We start from the raw sequence: 14605 nt of genomic DNA, 5'->3' as shown, positions 1-14605 counted from the left end.
TTTGAGTGGTTAACTTTCAACCTTAATGTTCTCTTTACTGAGGCCCCAACCTTTCAACACTTACGTACATGCTTAGTTTTATTTCCTTGAGAAGTCTCTCAGCCTTTTTTTCTGATTTTTTTTAAAGTCTCTCATACTATGATTGTTTTCAAGGTTTAATTTGTATACATATCACCAATTACTAAACAACACTGAAAATGTCAACTTTGTTGAAAGTGCAATCAATAAAGACCTTAAAGACTTCTCTCAGTTACAGAGGTGGCCTCACTGGTCTGTTATAAAAACTTGCGTAATTGAGGAGATAACATAGCCATTAACTTGCCTATGGAGTTGTATCTGTCAACGCAGACCAGCTTAATCTAAAGGTGAATTCAGTAATGCTGTGCTGAATTGCAGTCTATAAAGCCTATGATTAAGGGTCAGCACATTGGGCTCCTGATTTGATGTCAGCAGCTGAACTTTCTTTGACCTTCTCCCCAGCAGATTCTCTGAGTGGTGCTAAGAATATGTACAATGTCATTTTGCTGACTTTTGCTATGTAGTGACAATTTAGTGTAGCTTCCCCTTAGGCTAAACCAAATTCGGGACCTGTAATTGTGCCTGGAGAATTAACATTTTATTTAAATTTTCTGAAGTAGGGATTTAGGTTCATTCAGTTAAGAACATATGCAAATAGGAGGAAAGTACAGCCTTTCCCCGAGTTACAAATGTGTTATGGACCAAACACTTGGCCGTAACTCAATCCGTTCATAACTCGTACCCCATTGAGTTACATAGCGACTGCGCTGTTCATAAGCACGGGTCATGTTCATAACTTGGGGACCGCCTTTACAACTGCTCCATGGGAGCTTTGGTTGTAAGTGCGAACGGTCATAACTCGACCGTTTGCAATGCGGGGAGCAGCTGTAAACCCGTTTTTTTCCCTTTTCAAAATCATCAAACTGTCTATGCTATAAGCCAACCCGATCAACCCATAGAATTGGTTTTCATAATAAAATTGGTTATTAAAATTTATTGGCCCATAGCGTATCAATGTGAAACTGAAGCAGCAGAACATTTTGCTTATATTGTATAGGAAATGATTTCCTCATTGCTTGAATTTTCCTACTTCAGTGACTTTTATTCTCCTTCAGTTTATTAATTTCCTTACATTTGGCAGGTCATTGTCCTATTTCTATTGTTGATAGGTTAGGAGGCTTCTTTATGCCCTTGCCTAGGGCAGTCTAAATCCCACCCCCACCCCCAGCAATGAGCATAAAAAGGGAAAAAATCTGCCAACAAGTTGGTTTTCCATTTGCACCAAAAAAAAGCAAATCCCTTTATTAGCAATAGTTACTCATCTTACATTGCTGTCTAAACTTCACACTAAGTCATATAGATATGAACCAGATTTTCTTTTTTACGACAGCATATGCTAAAACCAAAAAGCTTAATAAAAAACCAGACCAGATAATTATATTGTGGACGAGTCCCAGGGTGCGATCACCCCATGCCGGCTAGGCTGGGGTGCTCAGTGGACCCCCTCATCCGACTGCCGGCCTTGGGCGGGATTCCCGATCCTGGGGCCAGTAGGTTGGGTGCGATCACCCCCTCTCAGGTGAGCCGGGGGGATTCAGCAGACCCACTGTCCATCCTTCCGCTCAGTCATTGGTTCTTAGACCCAGAGTTTGGCCCCTCTGGAGGGGGTGGGAGGGCTAACCCCGTTGGCTTTTGCCTTATCGGCCTGCTGATGAGCAAAAGCGTTTGCATGTCCCCTGGCGGGAGGTTGTGGATAGAAGGGAGGAGGGGGACCTGGGCCCACCCTCTCCAGCAGGTCCCAGCCCGGGGCCCTAAGCGCAGGGGGCCCACATTGCCCCTGCACAACAGATGGGGTTGCGTTCCCTAAACGAGCCTGTCCACGGGCACCACAAGGACCCCACCCCGGGCTGCTTCCTCCCTTCCACGGGCTCTTGGGGCCCGATTTCTGGCCCCCCCCCCCGTGCCTACCGGGGTTCTGGTGGTCGGTGCCTGTGGCATTCCTTGGTCGCTCCTCCTGGGGCTCCGCTCTCCCATGCCAAGTCCCTGCCAGATCACACCCTCCTCGGGTGGCGTGAGTTCCCCCGCTTGGTTCCGGCCTCTGGGCTGGCCGTCCACCACCTGCGGGGGCTGTCCTGGGGTGCCCTGGGGCAGAGGTGTGCCGTCAGCCGGCCTTGGGATGAGTTCCCGTCCGTCCTCAGCCCGGCCCTCCACTGCCTGTGCCAGAGGAAGCTGCCCCCCTTCCCTGCTGCCAGCGGGCCCTTTTGAACTGGCCCGCCGGTTGTGACGCGGCCCGAGAGCGCTGCCTCCCCCGAGATGGGGCGGCTTCCCTTGCCGCGTCCCAGCCGTCACTCACAGCCCCGGCCCCTCCCGGCGTCGCACCGGGGTCGGGGCCTGCGGTTTCCCTGCTGTGCATGCGTGGGGGCAGATTCCGGCCCCACCGCCATTCTCCAGCGGCGTTGGGGCGCTGCGACGCTCCGCCCGCAGCCCCACTCTCCTCCCGCCTCCCTGGGTGATCTGGTGTGCGGGCCATTGGTGGCCTGTCACGTATACCAATGTATCAACTTTTACCATTTACTACCACTTGAAAGGAAAAAAGGAAAAAAAGAAAAAAAAAATCAAATAATAGGAAATAATATCTTATATAACATTTTTAATCACTAGTCTCATAGTGCTTTACAAAGGAGGTCAGTATCATTATCTCCATTTTATAGAGGGGAAGGGAAATTAAGTCAGAGATAATACTGCTTCCTAGCAGGCCTAAAGTAGAGTTGGAACTAGAACCCGTATTTTGTTAGTCCTATCCAGTGCTCTAGCCACTAGACAACTTTATTTTTTCTTATCACAACTAAATAAATGCATGTTACATCACAACAAGAAATCTTGTGTATTGATTTTTTTAAAGATACATCTATTATTTAAGATTTGATATCTAACTATTTTAGGAATATTAATAAGTGGGAATTACAATCAGTTAGTACTTTTATTAAATGACAGTGGGATTTTCTGTCAAAATATTCAATTGTTGAGGATAATATGTTACAAGTAGTTTTGCAGGAGAAATATAAAATATTGACAATTGGTAACGTTATTTATGTATGTGGCTTGCATTTTAGGCATATTAATATTTATTTAAGTTTATATAAGCCTCAATAGGCAACCAACTTATTCTTAGGATAATTACTAGATACATGAAATTATGCAACAGAAAATTACTGCTCATCCCATTTTGGGAACTACATATCTATCAGCAAATATAATGTCATAATAAAACCCGAACTCTTTCTACCCTCATCCCATCGCATTCCAAAAGTATGGGGAAAATAGGGCTCATTAACTGTTACTGTTGTGGTTGCTTCTCCTTAGTTAACACATGGGTAGCGAACACACTCATTTTAGATACTAGGCTTATATAATGCATCACCATATACAGTGAAGTCTTCTGTTTTTTTCAGCACTTTGCAAAGTCCATATTGCAATACTGTTTTGTAGTAATACTCTATGCATAAATTAGAGGGTTGCATACACTTTGTTGCTTTTGTAGGCTGAGCTCTTTGCACACATGAGGGCCTCCTTGCATTCCACCATTCCCCCTCCCTCCTAATACAGACACATTCACCTCTCTCTGCTCAGTGATTTCCCCCCATGCTCTCAAGTGCCGGGGGCTAGGAGTAACCTACATCCTCAAGCCTCCATTCTTCCCCCCCTCCATGTCAGGGTATCCATTCTCCCATCTAAGCAAGGGGTTTTGTGTTCCTCCTCATTATTTCCTTCCCACTTCCCCACATGTCAAGATGGTTCACTTAATGAAATGCCTTGTTCTGTTTGCCCCCACTGAAGCATCTGGCACTAGCCACTGCTGAAGACAGGGTACTGGAATAGATGAATAAATGGTCTGACCAACTACAGTCAGTCTTATGTTCTTAAAAATAATCTAGCTCCCTGGGTCCAGCCTACAGTTACTGTCTGAAGTACTTACATATCTTTCATTGCTGTAGTTATCAAGCACCTCAGAGTCTTGAGCATATTTATCCTCACAATACCATTGAGAGATAGTGAAGTGTGCTGTTATCCACATTTGTGGAACTGGAAGTCTATGGCAGAGCAAGGAATTAAATTTACATCTCCCATCTCCTACACTAGTGCCCAAACCATTTTTAAAAAACTTTCATCTTATTCCTGCCAGTAAAATACACACCCTGCAAACCACCAATCCACCCCGCAGAGTGTCATCAATAGAAATCGAAAACTCAACATACAGGAGATATAAAAAGTACCAGTCCCCAACTAGGGCATTTGCTGGACCAGGAGAGTCAGTGCCAGGCCATCTGCTGCTGCTGGCTGCGTGGCTCTGCTCCAGCAGCAGCAAAAGGACTAGCATTGGCCAAGTGGAATCTGGGGGTATGGGGGAAGGGACACTCAAGGGGAGAGGCAGAGTGGCTGCATAGCCATGCAGCTGAGGGCTGAGAGCACAGCCCTGTGGGAGCACACTGAGCCTCACAGCCACTGGGCTGCACTCCTGGCCCCCAGCTGCACCCCCAGTGGCTGTGAGGACAACAGCGACTGACCTCTCCCTGCCCCCTTCCTAGTGCTGTCCCGGGAAGGAGCTGCTGAGCATACCCCTCCTCCTTCCCCATTCCAGCTTTTCCCCTGTAATGCTCTAGCCCAGACCACAGATGTTGCCAGATGAGGGAAGTTCGGATTATAGAGGTCCAGACTAGTGTAATAGTTTTAGAACCAGAAGTTTAACTAAAAACAACCCTCATAAGACACATTTACAGCCTAATCCTGAAAGTTTTATATAGGTATCTTGCTGTCCACGAGTAGTGCCACTGAGATGACTTATGTATATGTGTGTTTGATTAGGGCTTTGGGGTGCAATTCCTCCCTGTGCAGAGAGCCAGCATAAATTATCTACACACTTAAATTCTACTTGATCTTAATTGGGCTTGAATTAGATTTGTGGTGCCTAAGCCTTGTGCAGGCATTCTGCAAAGGACTGATTTGAATCCATATCATAGCTATTTCTGCTGGATCCTATGGCACTAAGACCTCCCAACTACTTATCCAGTTCAGCTACTTCACTTTTTAGCATGTGGTTACCTCACAGTCTTAGTTGTTTACTTAAAAAGTATTTTGTGTATAATAGAGGGAGGATAAAGATGATGGTTGAAATTGTTGCTATAACTATGTTGCATTCAATATCCATATAAGTTCAAGCCTGCTATAAGTATTTGTTACAAATGGATATGCACAGAACATGTTTCACAAGTTCTTTGTGTACAGCTCTGACTGGCACATGCAGTAATTTAATGTTGATTATGTGAAAGTTTCATATTTTTCCCCATTATGAGCCCCCACAGTCTAAGTTAATATAGGACCCAGCTGTCCCTTATAATTACATTTTAATGATTTAAGATGGTTGTTTGCATTTTGGCTACTTGTTTAATAGTGATGACATTTAGATTGTCACAACTAGGCTTTGAAGTTATCAATTTATTTAGACAATCAGGGAACTTTATATCTTTGATGATGCTGTTGTTTGGCTGCAAACTCAAAAAGACATCAGTGCATTGATTTACATAATGAAAGTTATCTTCATAGGGATATGTCTTTGTTAATTCAGTTGTGAATAGGATTACCTTTCAAAAATTAAACAAGCCATGTTTATTTATTGTGTTATTTATTGTCACTGTAAAACACATGGGCTGTATCTACACTGGAATGATTTTGCACAAGAACTCTTTTGCGGAAGAGTTCTTGTGCAAAAACTCTTCCAGAAGAGAGCGTCTATACTGGCATGTGCCTTTGCGCAAGAAATGTGCTTTTGCACAAAAGCATCCATGCCAGTGTAGACGTTCTCTTGCGCAAGAAAGCTCTAATGTCCATTTTAACCATAGGGCTTTCTTCAGCAAGAAATTCATGTTGCCTGTCTTCACTGGCCTCTTGCGCAAGAACAGTTGCGCAAGAGGGCTTATTCCTGAGCGGGAACATCATAGTTCTTGCGCAAGAAGCCCTGATTTCATACATTAGAACATCAGTGTTCTTGCACAAGAACTCCCCACCAGTGTAGACAGGCAGTATGTTTTTGTGCAAAAGCGTCTGCTTTTGCGCAAGATCGCGCCAATGTAGACACAGCCATGGAGTTCTACTTCTCATTTCTTGTGCTGCTTACTTTCTTTCACTTGTGTAGCAGGGCGTTGCCCTGCACTGACCCTTTAAGGGGCTGAGAACTGGAGTCGGGGGAAGCCCAGCTGAGGCAAATAAGGAGGGCTCAGCTGGAAACTATAAGAGCATCTCCTGGGAGGAGGTAGGAGACTTGCCTGCTTGCAATGAGAGAGGATTTGGCCTAGTTAACCCAGGCTACTTGGCCTGAGGCCCAGGGCTGCAAGGAGGCAGTCATGGAGAGCAGGGATTGCGTGGAGGCAGCCCTAAAAGGCTGGGCTGCAAGGAGGCAGCTGCGGTAGGCTAGGGGAGTTTGAGCCAGGGAAGGCCCAGGCCATAAGTGTGCAAGGCAGGGTTGCAGGAGGCAACTGGTCAGGCAGAGTGGGAGAAGAACTGGGTGTCCTAGGGAGTAGGGAGGACCCTGGAGGAGGAGCAGAAGAAGATCAATGACTCCCCCTCCCCCACCCCGGAAGGGGGCACAGACCAAGACCGGAGTGGCCACTGCTGGAGGGCAGTGCCCTGAAGAGAACACCTCACCCAAAGGTGGGGGGTGTCAGTGTCGGAGCAGCCAGTTACTTCCCCCAAAAGCCACCCTGAGGGAAGAAGCCATGAAAGTGAGTCAAACCCGCTACACTTGATATGCTGATATTTTAATTTTAGTTTCTTTTCATCTCTTTTCCTTCTGCAAATGAACCTGGAGATTGCAGAATCACTTACAGGGATGTTTTCCTTTGATATACACTCTCTCAAAACTACGGGTGGATGTGAAGTACTCAGAGTGTAACATTTATCTAGTTTTTTATAGATATCACAGCTAAGGCGTGGAGTGTTTTGAGTGCATAATGTAGCTCTGTGGATGTTTATGGGGAGATCCTACCAAGCATGGGGGAAGAATCACAGGAAAAAGATTGAAGGTACTTGTCTAAACATTTAAACACGTGTCAATGAAATCTACCATCACAAGCTGATAGCAGACGATTATCACCCACTCAACAGTGAATGAAAGATGACTGGCAGGTGTTGGGAGAAGGATGCAAGTGCTCCTGTGTTAGCCATTTTGATTTTTCAGAAGCTGTTGTCAGCCTCTGACACTGTTCTGAAAAGGTGGGGTCTGCAGCAGCATTCGAAATGCACTTAAGTGGGATAAGATTGCATTTGTCAAGGCCAGAGAGAAAGATGCAGCAGTTATCAAGCTATGAGATGAGAGTTTGGATAAGAGTTACAACTGTGGGTGGATGGATAAGAAAGGTTGTATCTTAGAGATGCAGAAAGAATCAACAAGATTAGACACAGCCTGACTGTGAAAATCCAGTCAAAGATTACACCCAACATGAGCAATGGGCAAGATGGTGGTGTTGTCCATAGTGATGGAGAAAGGAGATAGTGGGGAGAATTTGGGGAGCAAGATTAGTATCTCTGTTTTAACATGTTTTGTTTAAGTTGGGGCTTGAAGTGTCACTGACTGGCCAAATGGATATTTTGGTTCTCTATAGCCATCTAGTGGGGCATCAAAACTTGCCTGCTTTTCATACACAAAAATTATATTGATGTGACTAGGATAGGTGGGGATACTTCACACTTTAAACAACAACACATGCTGTGTGTTTTTAAACTTTAGCAGTGCCCCTCCTAGCCCCTTTTCGGGTGGCTCATGTCCCAGAGAACAGTAACAGGGAGTTATCAGAAGCAGGGCCATCCCACAGGAGAGGAAGAACCCAGGACCACCACCCATGCACCCAAGGCCCCAATCTTTCCTACTTCTGCTTCACCTCACTCCACCACCGCTCCCAAGCCTGTCCCTGCTCCTCCACCACTGCACTCCTTTTCCCAAGCCCCCTCCCCTGAAAGACATGACCCAGAGGACTAGTAAAGGCCTGCAACTGGCTCAGGAGCAGAGCAGGCTGGGGCTGGCACCCACCACAGTGAACTGGAGTGACCCAGCTGGGAGATCCCACATGTAGATGGAATACAAGCTGTTGGGAACAGTATCCCTGATGATGCCACAGCACAACTGGTGGCTGAGTTGTGTGTGAGGATAAAGTCGCAGGGCTATTTCAGATTTGGTGACAATATATACCTCCAGACCAGTGGCACTGCTATGGGGACCCTCATGGCCCCATAATACGCCAACATTTTTATGGCTACCTAAGCTACATCGATGACATCTTCATCGTCTGGACCCATGGGAAAGAGACTCGAAGAATTTCACCACGATTTCAACAGCATCCACCCCACCATCAACCTCAGCATGGACCAGTCTACACGGAAGGTTCAGTTCCTGGACACCACAGTGCAAATAAGTGATGGTCACATAAACGCCACCCAAGACCGAAAGCCTACCAACCACTATGCTTACCTGCATGCCTCCTGCTTCCATCCTGGACATGCCACATGATCCATTGTTTACAGCCAAGCACTGAGGAACAACCGCATATGCTCCAATCCCTCAGACAGAGACCTACAAGATCTTCAATAAGCATTCTGTAAACTACAATACCCATATGAGGAAGTGAGGGGACAGATTATCAGAGCCAGACGTGTACCCAGAATCCGCCTGCTATGGGACAAACCCAAGAAAGAAACCAACAGAACACCACTGGCCATCACATACAGTCCTTAGCTAAAACCTCTCCAACGCATCATTAGTGATCTACAACCCATCCTGGACAATGATCCCTCACTTTCACAGGCCTTGGGAGGCAGGCCAGTCCTCGCCCGCAGACAACCCGCCAGCGTGAAGCATATTCTCACCAGCAACTATACACTATCATAATAACTCGAACTCAGGAACTAATCCATGCAACAAACCTCGGTGCCAACTCTGCCCACGTATATACACCATCACAGGACCTAACCGGATCAGCCATACCATCACTGATTCATTCTCCTGCACATCTACTAACGTAATATGTGCCAACAATGCCCCTCTGCCATATACATCGGCCAAACTGGACAGTCCCTACATAAAAAATAAATGGACACACATCAGATATTAGGAATGGCAACATAAAAAAACCTGTAGAGGAACACTTCAATCTCCCTGGGCACACAATTGCAGATCTAAAGGTAGCCATCCTGCAGCAAAAAAAACTTCAGGACCAGACTTCAAAGAGGAAAGAAACCACATAGAAAAATAATAATGGGAGATAACTTGCTTACTGGAAGCACTGCTGATAATGATTTGCGAGTTGTGGTGGATCACAGCCTCAACATGAGTCAGCAGTGTGCTACTGTTAGGGGAAAAAAAGAAAATGCAATTTTAGGCTGCAGTAACAGAGGCATCGCATGCAAGTCACAGAAGGTGACAGTACTGCTCTTCTCTGTGCTGGTGAGGCCTCAGAACCTACTTTGGTCACCAGTGTATAGAAAGGATCATGAGTAGCTGGTGATCTAGCTGCTTACCTGGCCATTAGGGAAGTCAAGCCTTCAGCCCCTCCCTTTGTGCCCAACTCCCTGCCCTGCCCCTTCTCCCTTCCCTGCAGGAGCTCAGAGCATCCCACTGCAGTCTCCAGCCCCAGCATTGGGTGGCCAGGGAGCAAGGCTCTGCTCCTGGTGCACCAGTACTTCAGGCAATGCAGCCAGCCTAGGTATGCCAGGTAGCTGTGCTCCTGTCCCCAGTGCAGTGGGGGGCCAGATGAGGCATCAGCTATGGTGCTCCAGTGCATGTAGCCTCAGCCCCAGCCACCATGACTCCCTACAGCAGGTTAGTCAGCCAGCTTGCCCTAGCCAAAGCAGAGTGCTGGGAACTGCAAGAGAGGGCCAGCCCTGGGGGTGGAACGTGCTTAGGGCCATACGGACCTGTTTGGGAAGGCACAGCCTTCCTATGCCTTCCACTAGGGAGGTTAGTGACTATTAGATAGTTCCCGATGGCAGGGCCAGCAGCCAGTGTGCTTCCAGCCCCACTACTGTGGAGCTCCCTGCCACCCAGTGCTGCTGCCTCTGGGGAGCCAGTTTAAAAACCAGCTCCCCACACAGATTGGCTGCCTGTCATCCCATGCTGCTGTCTCTGATGGGGGTCTGAGCTCCCTGTGGACAGAGGCTGCAGACAGGGGAGGCTGCCGCAAAGTGGCCTCTTTCCACGGTGGCCTGGGTTGGCCACGGACAGAAGCTGGTCCATGGCAGCAGCCCCTGTCTGCAGGGTGTCCGAGCTCCCCACTGCCAGAGGCTGCTACGACTCCCACAGAGCAGCCTCTGTCTGTGTTAAGCCTGGGCCTACCGCAGACAGGCTGGTCCAGCAGCAGCCCCTGTTCCCAGGGGGACCGGCAGCAGCCTCTGTCCATGGGAAGCTCGGACCCCCTGCAGACAGGCTGTTGCTGGGGACCAGCCTCTGTCCATGGCCAGCCCAGGCCACCACAGACAGAGGCTGCTTCGCAGTAGCTCCCCCAACCCAAGTAACATTCTCTGTCCGTGGGAAGCCCGAAACCCCACGGACAGGGGCTGCTGCCACCCCGTGCTGCTGCCTCTGTATCAGGGGCAGCAATACAGGGTGACAAGCAGCTGGTCTTTGAGGGGAGCGGATACAGAGGCAGCAGTGCTGGGTGGCAGGGGGCACCCTGGGAGTGTGACTGTGCATTCGCTACTGGCTCCACCCCCGGGAACTATCAAATAGTTGTGTAACCAATAAGATTTCATGCGGTTACACTACTGTTTAGAAGCTTCAGGGGGTAGCCAAGTTAGTCTGTACAGGTAAACTGAGAAAACAACAAATAGACTTGTAGCACTTTATAGACTAACAAAACATGTGGATGGTATCATGAGCTTTCGTGGGCACAGCCCACTTCTTCAGATGACCGGAATGTTGGATGTCTAGGACCAAAATAAATAAGGGAGACCGGGGTTGCGGGGGGAGGGGGGAAAAGGTGGAAGAAGGGATAATTGGGCGGGGGGTGGGGACAACAAGAAAAGGCAGTGGGTAAAAAACATATTAAGGGAAAGCAGAGTCTACATCCCTACACTGGACAGGACAAGAGGCAACAGGTTCAAAATTAATTCAGGTCTCTTGGGCATGTGTTATGACATAGTCTTTTATGTCATGATCATATACTATTTTTGTCCATAGGACCACTGCATCATTAAGGACTTGATCCTCAATCGATTGGAGACTATCTATTGAGTCACTGCGAGTTTTTCACTGACCTAAACGGGAATAGAACCAGTAAACAGACTGGATGCACAAGATAGCAAAACTAAGGTTGCAAGGGTAACTATAAATCTGGCATTTTGCAGATTTTGAGTTCTTTACTTTGCAGCCTAAGTAACTGAAACACAGCATGCAGTTTTCTACTTCTTTTGTGCTGATTTACATAACTGTGGGCTATGTAGCTCTTGAATCCAAATGACAGAGCCAGATGCTATAAACTCTCCTCACACAAATAATTCTACTGACTTCATTGGTTTTATTGGCATAAAAAAGGAGGCTTATTCAGCCCTTAATCACAATAAGAGCTCCTTGTTTGTAAATGCAAAAAAATAAAATAAAAATAAAATCTTACTTTAAGCAGGTCAGTTTCTAATGTTCTCATATTTAATATACTTTTTGCTGATGCTGTGCAAATATTAAGCATTTCTTTTTTCAGCTTCAAAATAAGATCAGATATGACCCATATTGTATAAAATTGTTGCATTTAGGTTGACAATATCTGCACTAAAAATGATAATTTTTCAATAGTCAAATTAAAAATTCCTGACAAAAAGGTTAAAGTAGTACCTACAGTCCCTCACTGCATTGTACGTAGGATAGATGGAACTTCCCTGTAGCTAGGGGAGAGGGATGCTCAACCCACCCCCACACACTGCCCTAAGCCCTATCGCCATTCCACCCCTTCCCTAAGCCTTACCCCTGCTCCACATCATTCCATCTCTTCCCCCATACCCACTCCTTCCCCTTCCTCCTGGAACTTCCTGAATTCCATGATTCACGCGATTCTGGAAATCCTAGGGAGATAGGGGAGGAGTTGGTCAACGGGGCCACCAGTGAACGAGAGGCGTGGTGAAAAGGAGGGGGAGCTTGGTGCCAATAAGTGCTCAGCACCCACTAATTTTCCCCATGGACGCTCCAGCTTTAGAGCACCAATGGAGTCAGTGCTTTCAATATGTAAGCAGGGGCTGAACTGCTGCTTGCTATCAGCCAGCTAAAAGGAGGGGTGGGTGTGCCCACTACAATTGTTTAGCTCTGCAAGGTAATTAACTGTTAACTGTTGATATGTAAATACAGCTCAGGAGAGAATCCGAGGTGTGGCCATGTAAAAATCCCATTCAGCCAGGGCTGATGGAGGGTCAGTGTTAGAATGGAATGTGGAGAATTGTAAATAATTTGGGGCTGTTGTGGGGGGTCACTAATCATGCTACCCCTAAATGTGGGAACTGTAAAACATGCCACCAGTGCTTGCAGGAGAGACACCACCATCATGGTAAGAGGTCTCTGAGGAACAAGCCTCCCCCCTTCCAGAGTTGAAAGTAGGAATAAGGGATCTTCCGGAAAAGGGTTTATTTTCCGGAAAATCGCGTTTAGACTGGCGCTTTTCTCCGGCATAACCCCGAGCCGGAAGAAAGCGGCAGCCATGTTCATGCAAATGCCACGGGGGAAATTTAAATCCCCTGCGGATTTGCAATTCCAAAGTGTCTCATTAGCATCCCTTTTCCGGAAAGGGGTGCCAATGTAGACACAGCCTAAGAGTGGCCCAACCTGCCCCTTTTCCCCTTTGTTTCAAGGACAGACCTAAAGTAGACTCCCTGAGGAGTCTTTTCTTTTTCTAGTCCAGTCGAAGCCAGATTCCTTTGCCAGTCCAGCTGGTGGCTAAAGAGTTGAAATCACAGAGAGCTGAAATCACTGGTTTGGCTGAGAGCCAGACCCATTGCAGCCAGTGAAGTGGTGGCGGCCAGCAGAGTGGCAGGTGGGAATCACTGGCTGGTGGCGTAATGTGGCTAGTAGGAGCAGCAGCAGGCAAGGAGCGGCATAGCAACCAGCGGCGTGGCATGGAGCAGTAGCAGGCGAGGAGTGGTGACCAGCGACGGTAGCAAGCGAGGAGCGGTGGCAGGCAGCCAGCAAAGTGTCCGGTGGCGTGGGATGAGACAGCTGATGGAGTGTGGCAGAGTGTCATAAGGTGCCCCCTATCTATCTCCCCACCCCCATTTCTACCCAGGTTGGGAGGTGAAACCCTGCGGGTGATCTTTGGGACTCTGGGTGGCATGGACTAGGGACAGAGACTTTTGGGGTGTCGGACTCTTTGGACTTCAGGTGATTCTTGGCTGGGGCGGGTGAGGGCTTAGCTCATGTTTGGGTTATGAACTCTGTTTTCCCCAAGTTAATGCCGTATGACTGCTCTCTCTTTCATTAAATGTTTCTTTCCTACACTCAGACTCAGTGCTTGCGAGTGGGGAAGCATTGCCTCTCAGAGCACCCAGGGGTGTGTGAATTTCCCAGATTGGCTGGGTGGGGCCTCGAGCCGGTTCTGTGTGAGATGGACCCCAAGATATTGAACCCAGCCCTGGTTACTGCCAGGCCTACCCGGCAGAAGGGTTACAAATACATAGTGCTATTATTCTGGCAATACCGGGACATGACAAAATAGTAATAATCTCTATTTATGCTAAGTATTTGTGAATGAAATGCTGAGTCAAATCCAGGCTTAAGGTTTACATTAATACTAAAAGTTAATATGTGTGCAATTGTACACTGCTGCTCCATATTCAGGTAAGGGGGAAACTCAGATATGTACACTAAGACTATGTCTATATTATAGATTTTTCATAAAAAACCTGCAAGTCAAAACAATTTTTAGCCTAAACTTCCCCTCTCCACAAATACATTTAGGACTGAAAATTTTGTTTTGTTTTTGCAATTTTCAGCTATTCAAAGATAAATCAACATTACCATAAAGACACTCTAAATGCCATTTTCTGATTAACTCTTTCTATGTGAGAACAATATAATCCAATCCCCCTCCTCAAAAGCAAGTATGATTTTAAAAAGCGAATGTAAATAAAACAAAACAACAAGGGTGAAGTCTATATTCACTACTGTATATTTTTTCAAGTTAATTTTTCTGCATGCCAAGAAAGAACAGTTTTCACACCTTAATAGGAAATTTAGTTTTGCATTTAGACATGGTCCTTAGGCTCCGGAATACCTATCTCCTGTATCTAATATTACCATACTACCGCAACACCTCATAATCACTAATTTATCCTTCCAACATCCTGGTGAGGTTGGATAAAACTAACATTTCTAGTTTACAGATAAGGAATTGAGGAACAATAAGATTAAGGGACTTGCTCAAGAAGTTCTGTGGTGGAGATAGGGTAATTAAGGATTTTGAGTTCCTTTCTCTTTAAATACTTCAAAGTAGGAATAAGAGATCCTCCAGAAAAGGGCTTTTTTCCGGAGGATCGGGGCCAGTGTAAACGCTTTTTTCCGGCTTTTCTA

Source organism: Pelodiscus sinensis, chromosome 10, assembly GCF_052426305.1.
Source record: "Pelodiscus sinensis isolate ZL-2025 chromosome 10, ASM5242630v1, whole genome shotgun sequence".
Taxonomy (NCBI): Eukaryota; Metazoa; Chordata; order Testudines; family Trionychidae; genus Pelodiscus; species Pelodiscus sinensis.
This window is presented reverse-complemented; position numbering follows the sequence as displayed.